The 17,041-nt window shown below is 33.9% G+C and overlaps 1 protein-coding gene across 6 annotated transcripts in view; it reads left to right on the top strand.

The window, feature by feature from the left end:
- Positions 1-17,041, top strand: part of LOC150092956 (uncharacterized) — a 511,183-nt gene that overhangs the window by 148,188 nt on the left and 345,954 nt on the right. The window contains exon 1 of one of the 6 annotated variants that reach the window (XM_090414061.1): positions 13,141-13,219. The exons of the other annotated variants lie outside the window; for them this stretch is intronic. The gene's annotated coding sequence lies outside the window, so the exon portion shown is untranslated. Of the gene's footprint in view, positions 1-13,140; positions 13,220-17,041 lie in introns of those variants that run through there. 6 annotated transcript variants of the gene reach the window in all.

The raw sequence follows: 17,041 nt of genomic DNA on the forward strand, positions 1-17,041 counted from the left end.
CCAAGTATCCTGGGAACCCTGCTCTAGAATCAACCATCTTTTCCAACCCACTTCAAAGCTTTCAGTTTGCAGGATGTATTGTCTGAGATCATACAGGAAAAGTTGTCTGCCACCGCCTAAGGACTGTCACAAAGCTCTATGCTTCAATAGAATTTGAATCTGCAGCTTGATGGTTGGACAGATGACGTACTGTCCACTTGGACAGCCATACTTTTATGGTATTACTTTCGGTATAAATCGCAATGAGAAAACACTAAGTAAAAATTCAAGTTTCCTATGCTCTGCTGTGTACTTCATCAGGAATAAAATATTTTAATTAAGAAAACCTTACTAATCGATTAAGGTTTCAAATAAAAATATTTTATTCCTGTTGAAATATCCAGAGAGCGGAGGAATCTTGTTCAATTAAACAACTTAGTGTTTTTGTTTTCTAATTGTGGTTCATATAGAAAGCAATAACATGAATAATACCAACCACAGAAGCTTTTAATATCTTGGTCTGATTTAAACTAAAATTGAAATGTTCGAGAAATGTTCCCATATACCAAATTTCATTGAAATTCATCCATCCACAGCAGTGCTGTGCAGCAATGAGCTAATAGATGGATACATACGATATAACGACTACAATAAGTTAGTTTGCGAGATTTGTATCATCGCTAATTGCTATCAAGATACTAAATGCTTAAGTTATAGATTGGAATAGTTAGGAGTATTGTTATACAAATGTATATGAAACCGTGATCAGTGCCATATTTACACGTTGAATACAAGTATTTCTGTTTGTTAAAATCCACAGGCTTAAATATTCACATTTTTAGTTTTAAAAATCTCGCCCAAAAATGTATTTTTTTCAAGCCTGTAATAATCATTGTGACAGTAGCAAAACTTTCAATGCTCAGTGATGGTTCTTCCAACCGAAAATGAACCATATGGTGCCATGTGATAGTATGGTCAGTACAGGTGATGGTCTAGAGCAGGCTTTCTCAACCGGGGTTCCGCGAAAGATCGTGATTGAAAAAATAATAAACATCATATCAATTATATATATATATATATATATATATATATATATATATACACACACACACACACACACACACATACTAGTTCTGAAAGCGTTAGCATCACATCTGCTTCAGATTAGACTTCAGCGACCCTTGGTTCTCACCGACAACCCGTTGTACCTCATCTCAGACCCCCCTTTCCCCTCAGATTGCGATGTTGGTGTGAAACCACGCTCTCTTCAAGTCGTGTAGGAAAGTACTGTGTTTGGTCTCCAGAACACGTGTTCTGGATTTTTTAACCTCGAAAGTTAAACGAATAGTGTTCCCTTTTTAAAAGAACACAAGGCATAATGAATGAAATAGGGTAAATTTTGATTCTCTGACCGCTGAACTGAAGAAAATAAACACTTTCATCGAGCCACAAGATATCTCTTCGAAACAGTTTCCATTTTCCCCCCCTTAATCGGTATCAATATGAGTTATGTAGTGTTCAGTGAGCTATAGCTGGACAGGTGAATTCGGATGAGGACAGTTTCCAAACATTACTTACCATTTCGAACTTGTATTATGCGTAAAAAAATAATGGTACAGATTAGGCTATGGACAAAACCGTTCATGTTTATCACTCTCATTGGGATGCAAGTATTGATATCACACGCAGAGAAATCTTCAGTCACATTCGTGAAATTTGTGATATATTTGCCGTTTATGAATAACTAGTTGGTTTATGCAGTCTGAAAAATACTAATAGTAGCACTTTGCTAACAGTAAAGCGATAGTATGTGCGTGGGGAGAGAGAGAGAGCTGGAGGATGCAGAAATGCTCCTGAGAGAAACATGCCTTGGGAAATGAGATTGGGGAAAAATTAAAAAGAGTAGTGGATAGTGTCCGAAATGCAGTGTATGATGACATTAATAGGGATTGCTGAATAGAGGTACAGTAGTTAAAGGATTTTGTCATTTACCATTCTGAAAAAGTAAACTAACTGCAGTTAACTGATCCTAAATGGTTCCTATACATCGCTTTTCTTTTGAATATATCTTAAGTTTAATTTGAAATTTTAAGGAAATCTTCCCTGTAATCTACGCTACCATTAAGAGCCTTAAAAAAAAAAAAATTGAATATTTTAAAACAGAAAGATGAAAAGTAGTATGGGATTTTAATTAATGCGAAAACTGCTGAAGAACCAGTTTTCTTTACATTGTGTTCCTTCAGCTATTGAAGACAAACAGAGAAATAGAAAGAATGTAATTACAACAAAACAAAAAGATTAAGAACTTTTTAAAAAAATGCACTTTACTTGACAAGTCACCAATGGGCTTTGCTCTGTTATGTTAGTATCAAAATTAGTTACGCAAAAAAATTTTTTTTTCAGAAATTCTTACCATTGAAATTGAATAACTAAATAAAAAAAAAAAATCAATGACCAACTATTTGGTAGTATTTGCTTCTTTTGAAAAAATATTGTCCATGACTTACATAAACAACATTTACGTTCTCGCTCTGGTACCTATTTTCACAAATGCTTTAATAGCTGATAAGGCAAATAAACATGGATAACCATTCCTCAGGGATCCCCATTAAACTCGGGTTTCTTAATTTTAATATTTAATATCCATGTTTAAGCACAGAATAAAATTGTAAAACAGTAAATTATTTCTTACACACACTATCACGTATAATAAACTTAGAAATAGCTAATAGTTTGGCCACGTTATTATGATATAGTCCTAAGTATACGAAAAAAAAAAGTTGCTAATCGCTGCTGTTCTAGAGAATTCGATCGAACAGTTTACAGTGTAATAGTTCTTTTCGAGGAGGAAGAGCTGTTGTGAAATGGTAAAAACTTCTGAATGTTTATTGTGGATGGAGAACTCCCCTCTACCCAAATACTTTTATTAGAACTTGTTCCGTGTTTCTTTCGTTAATATAAAATACAAGTAAAGAGTTCCAAAATAGATAATAACAATAACATATTTTTCACTTAAAAACATACGTCAAAATTACCTCATGATAATTACCTCAAGCCCTTTCTTTAAGAAAATTTACATGTTACAATAAATCAAAAATAAAAAGCAGGTTTATATTTTTGGTTGTGCCCAAAAGGAAATTTATACAAGATAAATTTCCCCTCTCGTATTTGGATACGTAATTGCAAAAAAAGATTTCAAGTAAGAATCAAGTTGCACAAATGTACAACCTGATTCACTGATTTATTATTTTCGCTACTTAATCGGTTTTTTTTTTTTGGTCAGTATGAAAGCTCGAATAAAAACATTTTAATTTCCAGTAATTTTATATTGAATACAGTTTTACCGGAGAGCTAAATATAACACAATCCGGTTCCGGTAAGACGATAAGTTATTGACTGTACATGTCCTTTAAAGCAATAGTTTATAAACTTTTGCGTTGAAAATGTATGGAATAAATTTTACATGTTCCCGGTTCTGTTGTAAATTATTGATACTCCACTCGGTCATGTAAGTAACCTTTCTTCTTCTTCTTCTTTTTTTTTTTTTTTTTTTTTCTCCATTACATTTTCATAACACCTATTCTCCTTTTTAATAGTTTTCCAAAAGTTGTTATTCCGTTTACTTCATCTTTTGCTGTCTATCTCGAGTAAACAAACACTTGTTTATGCATATCAGCGAGCGTTCCTATTTCCTGCATACATATACCTTTATGAATGCTGTCATCTCAAACATTCGAATAGATTTATTACACATATTTGTCGATTTGTTTTCCTGACAGTTTTAAAACTTTGGCGGCAACAGAAACGCGCAGTTGAATAAGCAGACTTGAATAGGAATTGCAACTTTTTCCTATTTTTTTTTCTTTTTTTTATTGTATAGTAATGTTTGCTAGTTATTTTGGGATTAATAAAAAAAAAAGTCGTAAAATTTCTCTCCCCCCCCTTCACATTCTCCACTAGGCAAGAGGGAGGGGAGAGGGAGTTTAATATTATTTGCAGCTGATTAGTATCATTTTTTCCTACTCTGGTGGGTTAAAATCAGCTGAAAGACTAAAATTCACATGTAAGATGTTATAAAACAACAACAACAAAACAAAAAAAAAACAGTTGTTCTTATTCATCATCTCAAACAGATATCCGAAAGAATAATCAATAAAACCGTGCGTTTCCTGCAGTGGCGGCTCGTGGCTTGAAATTGTGGGGGTGCTGCAACTTTTGAAATATACATACACACTGTAAGTACAGTGTATACGTGTTTGGATAAAATATTAAAATTATGGTAAAACAAATTAAACATGAAAAAATATTGTTCATTATCGATACAATTATGTTTATTATCGATAAAATTATACAGTTTAGTATAATTCAAAATTACTTAAAAATAAAACCATTATCATAACCCCAATAATGTTCTAAAATAAAATCTTTAACAAATGTTATTGTAATGTCCAAATATTTAGAGAGACGGAGTAAACACGATAAACACTACGAACACTCTGCTACTGGCGCAAACTGCATATAAACAACAGTGGAACTGCGCGACGGACAGGGCCGCATTATGCTAATAACTTGTATCTCACCATGACGTGCATATGCTTGCGCACGTAGCAATATGACACTGTGGTAAACACAGTGCTGCTAGCGTCCTTCGCCCTCCTAAGTGCTACAAGATGGATTCTTATTCTTTTTTATACAAAATAAGAGAATTGTATAGGATTGTTGATGATAAAATTAAATATTACAAGCAAATATAAATAAATTAATAAATATACAGTATTTATATATCGAGAAAAATTGGAGGGGCTGCAGTTCCTCAGTGCCCTCCAATTGCCCGAGCAGCCCCTGGTTTCCTGCCTAATTAATATAGGGAATTTGCATCAGCATTAACTGCAAAGTTATAGCAGTCGATCAACACACACACACACACACATACTGCAAGAGTTCTTTCACACAGTTATTTTTAATGTTTTAAAATTCATAAATTTCTAACGAACTTTAAGGATATATAAAAATTTATGCATATGTATTTATTTATACTCTATTATAAATCTCATAAATTATTTATGAAGAAAGCTAACTCTGTAATGTTGTAAGGCAAATTCAAATGCTATTGCAGGTAATATAGTACAAATATTAATACTTTATGAAGGGAAGTGAACGCTATTTCCCTCTGTATACATGCTGTGCACTGATAAAAGCAATCTAGTCGCTGTTATTTTTCGCATAAAAATTTGATCAATTCAGCATTATACAGGATTTCTATAGCTTTTCTTTCAGTCTTAGGCAAACTATGGAATTAAATATTTTCGAAGCTGTATTTAGTCACAACAAGTTGTCCCTTCAATATTCGCTTTCTTGCTAAGTTATTTATTAATTTTTAATATCTTTAAGAATTCTTGAATTAATTCTCTCTACCTAACTTTTCAGTCTAATTTTCAGTTTTCTTTTTCTTCTCAAATTTTGAAAGGTAGATTCGAAGCAGTTGTTTCTGTCTTACAAAAAAAAAGTACTTTTATTCTGTCATTTATCACAGCAGTAGCAACAACAATAACAAAACAAAAGCTTCGGCATTCATGGCGTGGCCTGAACATAAAAAAAATTATTTGCATTACCACTTGAAGACATCCAGACTTCATTCAAGTGGCAGCGCAACAATCCTCTACCGCAACTATCTGAAATACAATCATTCATAATTCCTTCTGTCAAGTATTTCATATTTATTTGTCCGCTTTAACATCCCGTGGTAAATGCCAAACCTATAATTCCCTTTTTGCGATCGTGCTGGCTAAGAATTTCTTAGCCTTATTCTTTGCATTCCTTTATCTTTGTGGCATATCAAATTCTAATTATCTCAGCACTTTGAATATTTATCTATAAAACTTGATTTCCTTTTCTGCAGTGTTTTTTTTTTTTTTTTACCGTAAACAGCTACCTAACGCAAATTGCTCTCTTACTCATGAGACACCAGTACCACATAATCATCACTATCTTCCAGCATATACCTCTGTTTCCTGGAACAGTCTTCTTTACATCGTGTTCCTTCAGCTATCGAAGATAAACAGTTAATTCTTTCTTCTTAATCCTTCACCACATATCCCATTGATTACCATACATTTTGCAGTCTCTCGTGCGTGATATTAGAATATGTATGTTAATATACATTAGAAAGCCTCTGTATCATAGTTGGTAATAACGATACCCTTTGGATGAAAAGACCTTGATTCCCCTGCGATGCGAAGAATCTTTATACGAGCTTTTCGATCGAAATTAAATTAGCTGATCTTATCAGGAGGTAGAAGGCTTTTTGGGTTATGGATCTGGTGAAAGTCGACCTCTATGCTTTGGGTTCGAACTTTTTGAATGTAACTGGGACTAGGAAAGATAAAGTTCCCCAACTGGGCCAAGCAGACTGTAGATATAAGTACACGAAAAAAGCCAAGCGGTAACTTGTTACAAAGACTAAGAGCATCAGGAATATAGTGGCTGAGTTTTTCGCCTTGGTGAATGAATACCTCGTGGCCTAAAATGCAGTCTGTAGTTAAACTGACTCTCCGAGGCAAATGCAACTGGAATTGAGTGTACGTGTATGATATTTTTAGGAAGAATGGAAGAGTTGAGAGAGGTGGTATTAATAATGATATCAGATGATTTGAGTTCAGTTAGGGTCGAAACTCATGAAAGTAATAATGTTCCATGTAGCAGTGAAGACTAACAGGATAAAATATATGATGGGGGTGTTGCTACAGATCTGCCGGTTCAGTGCTCGGAACAATGAAATTCATCGCATGGGTGCCAAACGTGAAATCATTATGGATGACTTTGATTTCTACCTAATGAATATCCAGTTAATTTAAGTTACTCATAATGATTTCTTGAGCTGTTGCAAGACACCTTTCTCAAGCTGTATGTGAAAGAAGGAACTCGGTCAAAGTGTTAGATTGGTCAGTGTCAGAAAGTGTCTCAATTAAGGAGATGACTATGTTTGCCACCAGTTGGTAACGATCATGCTGCTGCAACCTGGGAAGTAGCTAAGTATATACAGGCATTCCTCAACTTACAGCATATGCAACTTACGACGGCCACCCCATTAGCAAGTTTACCAAGTACCACCAGTATAATTCAGGGAACTGAGTGTTATTTCTGCTTTCAAGGCATTTATTTAAGATATTCTTTTGATAAGGGCATTGCTTCTACAAGATATTAGCAACAAGATAGTGCTACAAAAGAGTAACGTTTGTTAGCGGAAGCTATCGAAGAAGAGCTCTCAAATGAAGACCTTATGGAAATAGACCTTCTGAAAGTCGTAGAAGGAGAGGAGGGGAAAAAAAGCAGAGAAGAACAAGGAGAAATCTAATCCCTCCTTCCCCAAAAAAGTTTACAGGGAAAAACGGCAGCGGCGCCTTTGTTAATAAGGCGATTCTGTGTTGGGGAAATGCATCCCAACATGGAGAGATTTAACCAAGTAGACAGGATGATGCAAGCAGCAGTTGCTACAGAGAAATCTATGCAGAAAAGAAAAGGAAACTTGTAGACTAAATTGGATGTAATGCAAAATGTTTTAAAGAAGCCCACCCTTCCTATCACTCACCTCAATTCCTTAACATGAACGTACACCTTCCACAAGTTATGCATCTGGCGAATCATCCCCAGAACGCTTTGTTGCAATTGCTGAATTTGAAGAATTTGTTGATTGTCTAACCTCCCCTGCTCTTCTGAAGAATCGGTAACTTTGAAGAAATACTTTCGCTCCCTGCATTTCCAGCTGATTAATTTACTTTTAAGGGCACAGAAGCAGTTTCATTATTTATTACTATATAGTACCGTACACAGTAATTTTATATTATAATATGTTAATTGTATTATTTCACTATAAACAAAGAATAAAATGAGTTAAAATATAACAAAAACAAACCTTCAGTTTTACCACTCGGGTATGTAAAATTGTTAACATATCCTTATGAATTGCTATGGTGATTACTGACGATCAGTGATCATGGAATAGAACTCCGTGGTAAGTCGAGGACTGACTGCATTTCCTCCATTTAGGAAAGGTTATGTGCTGAACTACATAGCTGGAAATTATGTAAAACTCAAGAGAATACTATGTTCGGGCCCATGATTATCAGTTACTGAGTGGGAAGTGTCAAAATGATGCATTATCTGAATGTGCGCCTAGAGTTCGGAGAACAAAAATTGTGGGTATGAAATGGATGTGCAAACGTATTAAGCAAGAGATCCATAAGAAGAATATGATGTGGAAGGAATATTGTGAGAATAAGAATGAGACGAATCATTTTTGCATTATACAAAATGCGGGCCATAAAAGTTACTAGTATCGCTAAATTGCGATATTAGTAACTTTTATTACTAAAAGTAAATTGAGGTATGAAAAGAAATTGGTCGTGCAGACTATAACCCAAAAAATGTTATTATGCTGCAAGTAAAAGAAAGATTGAATGTGAAAAAATAACTTTACTGAATGCAGACGGTGCTTGTGTCGCAAGCAGATGCGATTTTTCGAGTAACGAGTTCTCACTTCGGTAAAATCTAACAATGTGGTGTATGCCACATGGTGTAAAGTAAGGGTCGAAATATGCGGCTCTTTAAGTTTTAGCCTACATGTACGATAGGCGCACGCCACAAACACTTCTCAGTTTAGTTTGCCTGGGCATCGCGAGCAGAGCACACGTACTGCAAGGTGTCGAAGGTTAATCGTTGCGGCAGTGGAGAGTATAAAATAGTTAAAAACAGGAACAAACTAATATCTCTGCGTACGTACTGTTTGTGATAGGTACGTGAATTCATATTATAAATCATTTGACTTTTTAAATGGGTGAAGTAGTTGTTATTAATCTCCTGAAACTGTCTGAACAATGCAAGGCTCTTAGCATGTTTAAAGATGAAAATTACGGCAAACTCGCTCAAGAGGTTCACTAGCAAAAGTCACTAATTCATATGGATGTTGTTACATTTTTTCAGTATTAATATATATATATATATATATATATATATATATACACACACACACACACACACACACACACTGCTCAAAACAATTAGGGGATATTTTAGTTTCTGTCGGATAATTATAAATTTCTGCAAATAATTATAACTATTTGGTACTTTATAGAATAAATATTTCTTACTTATGGATAGGGATAATTGATGAGATATTGTTGAGATAATCGGTATTTATTACACATTTAACAAATTATACATTTTAGTGAAACTCTAAGTGAAAAGCAATTCGGCTTTCGGAATGGTTTTGGTTCTAGAGAGGCCCTTTTCTGTGCCCAAATATTGATACAAAAATGCATAGAAAAACAAATGTCTTTGTGTTTCATAGATTTTAAAAAAGTATTTGACAAAGTCAGACACTAACTTAATAGAAGTCCTTCAACAAACAGGGCTAGACGAACAAGACATAAGACTAATAAGAAATCTCTATTGGAATCAGTCAGCTACTATTCGATTATACAACATTACCACCAGCGATATTAACATCAAAAGAGGAGTGACACAAGGATGCATGCTCTCACCACTCTTGTTCAACATATACGCAGAGGTAATCTTTAAAAAGGCATTGGAAGAATGTCCAGAGGGAATCACAATAAATGGAAAGATTGTTAACAACCTACGATATGCAGATGACACCATGCTAATCACAGTTAACATTATGGATCTCCAAAAGCTCATTGGCAGAATTATACATAGAAGAAATATAAACATCAACAAGACAAAATACATGATCATCATTCAACCACATCAATGAAACTGACACTCAATGGGAAAAATATCGATCAAGTATCAAGATATAAATATCTTGGTTGCTGGCTTAATGAAAGGTGGGATCCTGAAATAGATATAAAGACAAGGATTGAAGTTGCACGGCAGTCCTTCATGAAAATGAGAACATTCTGCAATAAAGACCTAAACTTGGAAGTCAGATGCCGAATGCTGAAATGCTACGTATGGTTTATTCTGCTCTATGGAGTTGAAACATGGACATTGAAGGCGACAACCATCAAGAAAATTGAAGCCTTTGAGATGTGGCTATACAGAAAAATGCTAAAGATATCATGGACAGAAAAAATTACCAATGAAGATGTCTTAAAATCCATTGGCAAAGCTAAAGATCTTGTACAAATAATCAAGAAACGAAAAACAGCATATCTTGGCCATATCATGAGAAACAGCAAATACCAACTTCTACAAACTATTTTGGTAGAATGAATGGATGGCAAAGGAACTAGAGGAAGAAAAAGAATATCATGTTTTGACAACATCAAGACGTGGACAGGAAAGAGTAGCGCACAACTTCTCCAATTAACGCAATAACGCAGTTTGTTCGCCAAGATGGTCGCTGACCTTCGATAGAAGATAGCACCATAAGAAGATACATTTTAGCTTGAAATCATTTTAACAAGAATAGCCAGAAATGCTTTTGTTAATTTTTAATAGGGCGTATGGTCTCCATTAACAGCCAAAACAGCGGTACATCTTGATTGCATGGACCGGATAAGATGATCAAACAGTTCTTGTGGGATATTTCCCCACTTTCTGTGAGAGCAATTTCGAGCTCTTGAAGCGATCGTTTCGACAGGTCTTAACATGATTTTATATGCAGTTGCGTGTTCTACACTATTGTATATTAAGAATATTTTAAAATAAATGTGTTATATTTGTAAATTATTTTTATAACTTTATAATTTACAAGAAAACCAAAATATCCTCTAATTAATTTAAGCAGTATATATATATATATTATTTTTTTAATTAAATAGCCTTCTCACTATATTCCGTTTCTTCAAAAACTACTTCCTCCTTCCAGCTTGAGCTGAGTTGCGGTTCTTTGTATTTTTTATTTTTATTTTTTTTTAATTGGATTAAAAACGGCTCTGTACTCAAGTGGTTGTTGCCGATTCTTGGCGTACGGTGTGATCACTACGCTGGATGAAGAGCTATTTAGAGGTGCGTCAGGAGGTTCTAGAGCTGTTGCTTAATTGGGATAAGAATTCGGTAATAGGGTCCCCAATTTTTTAGGGATATTAGCACGTGTGCTAAACAGATGTTCATTTGAACTGGTTAGACCCCTTGATATGTTTGTATAATTTGAGTCTTAGCTCAGGGAAGATCCCACAGTAATGGAAAGAATATATGATAGTATGCAAGGATAGTGCAAAAACTGGTATGTCAAACTTCCAACCTATCACTGGAAGGAACAGCATGGGTTCACAAAGGGAGGTCAAGTATGATTTTTTTTTTTTTTTGTGTGTGTCCCCCCACCCACGAAGTTTTTTTGTAAATTGATATTACATTCGTACCTTGAGCGGTCTAAGGATTTTTTTGTAATTTCTTAAAATTAATTGTGATATTTTTTTGTAATTTTATTTTATTTTTTACATATTCTGTAACTCCTGCTCTAGAGAGCAAACATGAAACCTTTTCAAGCCACTTAAGGCCTTCAATAAGCATGGCGATGGAATTCATCTCATATTTGTTCATATTTTATAAGTGTCATGGCTGAGTTGGATGAAGGGAATATAAACACTATGATCCTGCGGGACTTGGCTAAGGCATTTTAGTAGAATACCACATGAATAGCTGTTGCATGAATTGGAGGATATAGGATTGGAATATAAACTATTGATTTGGATAAGCGCATGTTTCATGTTTGGTCTTTAGGTCAGTTATCAGTAAGTTGTATATGGGAAGATGTGATCTGTCAGATTAAAGGTGACTAATGGTGCACTCCATCAGTCTTTGAACTATTGTACATTAATGATGTCGGGAAAGACCTGACAGAATATTTTCAATTGTTCCCTGATAATGGAAAGATGGGCAGGGCAATCAGGAATGCTACTGTTATGCAGAAAGATCTGGAATAGGGCGAAACTCTGAACAAGTGTCATTTCACTGTTAGTGTAAAGTTGTGCACTTTGACGTAATACGATTCCAGCGGCATGTTTTTTGCGATAATGCATAGAAAAACCGATGAGGCTAGGGATCTTGGAAGTTATGGTGGATAGAAAGTAAAAGTTCATAGGTCACATAGCAGAAATTGTAAATACAACTTAGAGGATAATTGTGTTGCTAAAACGATCATTGACATGTAATTATATCCCATATTATTGCTAATTATTAGAAAGTATTTATTTCCCATATCCTTATGGGAAAGTTTCATTGATTAGAAAGGTCACATCTAATACAGTGTATATAATTTTTTCTAGTAGGTGATCGTGAACACTGTTTTACTTCATAGTTTCATCTACATAATTAACCTTTATATATATATATATATATATATATATATATATATATATATATATATGTGTGTGTGTGTGTGTGTGCTTGCACAAAAGCTGCCATCAGCTTTTAAATGACATGGATCATTATACGGTATGAAGCAAAAGCCTTAGAAAATAACATTCGAAATTGTTTGGATGAAGTGTATACAAGACGGAGATTTCATACCACTCACTTCGTGCTGTTACAAATCTCTAAAATTTGAAGAATATGAAAACTTTACAGCGAGCTTACTGGTCTAAGAAAATTAGTGGGATATACTGATCGAAATTCGAAGAAAGTTTCCAGGAATCGATTCGTATTTTATCGTCTATTCCTCTAAAACAATGTCCAATTTTACCGACTCAAACCAGGAATCTTACCGAGTGTAAAATGAGATGCAGTTAGTTTATAATACACCGATGCACGTCATTCTGATGTTCTAATTAGAAATCAACATTCGAAGAAAAATATGATTTCAGAAAAAAAAATGCTGCCTATTTTTTAAACTGTGAAGAATGTACGAAAATGTGCAGTTGCTGTTACCGTTTTTTCCTAATTTTAAAAAAAGCAAAAGAATTTTAAGGCACCCCTGCGAGTGTTCATTTTCAAAAGCATAGCACACCAATTATAAAATTGGGCATTATTACTATAAAAAATGACCTTGAATTCATCATTTTTGTTTTCACCACTAAATCCGAATTTTTTTAAAAAAATTACTGTCAGAATTCTTTATTTAAAATGGAAAAGTTGCAAAAATAGGCAACAAGTCAATTTTATCTTCGTTGAAAGGATTTAATAAATTTTTCCATGTAGATGTAAATTATACTTGGTTTGTAATTATTTTTATACTTTATCCTTGTATATTCCAGAATGGTTAATAGAATATCATCGCACTGAAATTGTCCAGTAGTGAAAAGTGACAAGAAAGAATGATGTCAGGTACATACAGAACGTAAGTGTAACATAAGACAACGGTTTATAATTTAACTGAGACGTATCACTTTAAACTTCTGGCTCTTACACTGTGTGTGTGTGTGTGTCCTTTATTAGGTTCGTTTCGCAGGATATGCAAAGCACCTATTTAAATTCCTTTTTATCCATCCATCCGTCCGTCCATACACAACTTATTCCTCGACTCTGACTAGACGGATTTTTATTGACATTCGGAATTTAAAATCCTTACATAAATTTGTCGAGCTATCTCAATTTTACTTTCGGTCATACCAAATGCACGGGAAAATTTTGATAGAAATTATAAAGTAAGAACTCTGGTCTGGCTAAATGAAATGTGATATTTAGGATGTATGCTTATAAATCTTAAACATTTCAATTTAAGGAAGTAAGGATAATTTTTACTGCAAAATTTGGAAATAGTAATAATTCCTCCTTGCTAAATGGAATTTAATGAAAGTTTCTTATTTAGGAAGTTGACTGAAATTTTCGAGTCATCTCAAGTTTGTGTCATTCGGACCGTTTTAGTGGAATTTAAAATAATAATAGTAATAATAATAATAGTAATAATAATAATAAAAGATAAAATTGTCTGCAGCCATAACAAGTAAGGAAATAATCCTATGCAAATCAAAATGGTGTTACTGTAAAAATCCCATTCATGATCGCAACAATCGTATTATATATATATATATATATATATATATATACTGTCAGAATCCTTTATTTAAAATGGGAAAGTTGTAAAAATAGGCAACAAGTCAATTTCATCTTCGTTGAAAGGATTTAATAAATTTTTCCATGTAGATTTTATACTTGGTTTGTATGGAATCGAGAAAGAACGTATTTGTAATATCATTTCGAATCGATTTGCAGATAAAAACTGATCAATTACACAGGAAAAACAACAAAATCTTTCATCAATCAGTCTTTTGAACGTAAAGTTGAAAATTAATGTTCGACAACGTGTGTTAAGTAAATAAGTTCTTAAAATTTTTTATATCATCCTTTCCTTAACCTTGTTAGGCTCTGTGTCATACATGTCCAAATAACTCGGCTTTTCAGAAACCTACGAGTAATTAATGCTATGTAGTGTGTGGCTAATCTTATCTGCGTAGTCCGCTGTGTCCGTGAACTGCGTGCACTCTTCTTCCGGGTTGTCTTGGGGATGAAAAATTCTAGATTCCTAGAGAACCCTTCCACTTCGATATGAGGCCGTGTAACTCGCCTTCAGTTGTGAAAAGCCTTATGAAGATTTTTACCTTCTAGATGGGAATCATATTCACGTTCTTTCCAAACAGAGGTATGATCGTTACTGACTGTGCAGGAGGCTTTTCTTAGTTATTTTATGCGGTCAGTTTAAAATTGTTCATTTTCGATGGTCTATATTTCCATTTAGTTTTTCGCAAGAACTACACTATCGTATGTCTGGGATGCATTTCTAGCATTACACAGTTTGAAAAACGTACCTCAAAACAACGCTGTTAAGAATAAAAAGTTCGTCACAGTTTTGATTTCAGTCTACTTTTATTCGCAAAGATTATGTAGTAATCTTTGCGAATAAAAGATAAATCTTTGCGTATTGTATGTCTGTATTATAATATGCTAACAAGTCAGGAAATTGTCTGAGACAATCTTAAAAATCTGCGTGATATCATTGTATAGCAAAATCATTCCTTATCCTAATAGATGAAGTTGGACCTCTTGTTGCTTATGTAGACGTGCAAAATCTTTTATTTTGCCTGATTTTGTAACCAAAAACGAATAAATTTGAAACCAAAATTGATATGATTGAACAAATTTAAGTAGTGATACTAAATTAGATCAATTTTAATGGCGCTAAATTGCATATTATCCATTCAAAGTAATATAATTTCTAATCGTTTTACAATATTTTGCTAAAATGCTCATTAAATCAAAACTAAATCGAATGGACATAGTCTTGGACCAACCATATCCTTTGTTTCAAATTTTATTTAATAAATCCCATCCATTTAGCGCGAAGTTATTGCTGTATTGCGTATTCGTCTAGTTGTTTGAGTGGATAACACTTCCGCTCGTCTCTGATCAATAGATTATAGTTTGAATTCCGGTTTGGGCGTGGGTTTTGTGATTTTCATGAGTTGTGTGAGACTATCGCCTTTTTTTATTTTTTATTTTTTTTTACTGCAGACCTGAAATTGCTTGAAAAAGGTTTGTTTGGTCTCTAGAACATTATCAATGTATGTTGCAAATGTTTGCCCTTTTTCTTTTTTTTTTTTTAAGGAATGTCAAATACCGAATTTCAATAAAACTCCTCCAACTATAACCAAAGAATAATATGCATACAATAAATGAATTTAATACATGTTTACACTTTTGGCTAAAATGGTTCCAGCAGTGTATAAAAGATATTCACTATAAAAGAATGCTGTAGGAATGTATCCTTTTATATGACTTTGTTGGTTTTATTGTACTGTATTTATTTTACTGTATACATGTAATTATTTTGCCTGATATTGCGACCAAAAATGGACCGATTGAATACCAAAATTTGATCTAGATGCTGCATATCAGATTCATTCCAGCGAGCAGAATTATCGAGCAATTAAGTTGAAGGGACAATTCTCTCTGTTAACTATATGCATTTGAAGTTTTTAATTTTTGTATGTCGTTATGGTAATTTTTATCAAAGTTAATGGAGTTTAACATTAAGTTTAAAGAACTATTTGGATTGTTACATAGATAGATCCTTATGAGGTTAGGCTGTTAGACAAGAATCTCAGTAAATAACCCAAGTAAAATCAATTCATTCTTCGAAGAACACTTCACACCTACCAAGCATGCTCTGTCTGATATGCATACGGTATCATGTTAACATTGCATTTCAAGTAGGGTGGGGGAATGATAAAGCAAAACAAGTTTTCTATGTTATTTAATCGTGATCTTCATGTTTACTTTTGAGAACCGAAAAGTTTTTTTTTATTTTCTATGACTGGGAAAAATCTCGAAACGTGCGTCATTTAACGAGAAAATCGATCGCGTTGACGCTTCTATCCCATTCGTTTCTTAGTAATTCTACCCTAATAATACAGAAAATGTCCTATATTTACTGCAGACAAATATAAAGTTCATATTCATCAGAAAGAATGAATAAAATGCATTTGAAAAGGTGAATGCTTTTATAAGTTATCATATATATATATATATATATATATACACACACACACACACACACACACACTAGAGTAGTTAAACTTTATTTTAAATTACGAGGGACACACACTATATAGAAATGCTGTTAAACTAAACATTTGCAAGGCTTCAGTATAACTTTTTCCTGTCCTATCAGTTCTGCCCAGCTTTCGGAAAAGTTATATTCCTGTCAGTAGACCTTTTTTGTGTATGTTTTAAAAAGTCAGATCACTTCAGTACAGACGTCGTATATGTAATGAAATAACCACTCCGTTTCCCACGGAATGGTTAGAAAACAGATCGAAGGGGCTGAAAGAGTTATGTCACGACTACACGTCGGGGAAGAGAGTGAGGAAAGATTTGGATTTGCCATTTATGCCTTCGCATCAAATGAGATACTTGACGCGAAATATGTGGTTTCTATCTCCGTCGTCAGGTGTTAAGGTGGTTAACTTAGTCTTCAGTTATTGACGGCAGCTCTTTTTTTGGACGAGGAGAATTTAGATGTTTCTGCTGTGAACGCCTTTTTAGTTCTGGTTCAAAATCTAGTAACCATATTTTGTCTGTTGCAGTAATTCAGTTCAACGCTTCTATGGCTTGCCACTCACTAATGATACTCTGCTGCGATTGCTGTTCCATCTCTTTTGCT

The sequence above is a fragment of the Typopeltis vanoorti genome, chromosome 24 (genome assembly GCF_054136105.1).
Source record: "Typopeltis vanoorti isolate ZY-2024b chromosome 24, IOZ_Tvanoo_1.0, whole genome shotgun sequence".
In the NCBI taxonomy this organism is placed as follows: Eukaryota; Metazoa; Arthropoda; class Arachnida; order Uropygi; family Thelyphonidae; genus Typopeltis; species Typopeltis vanoorti.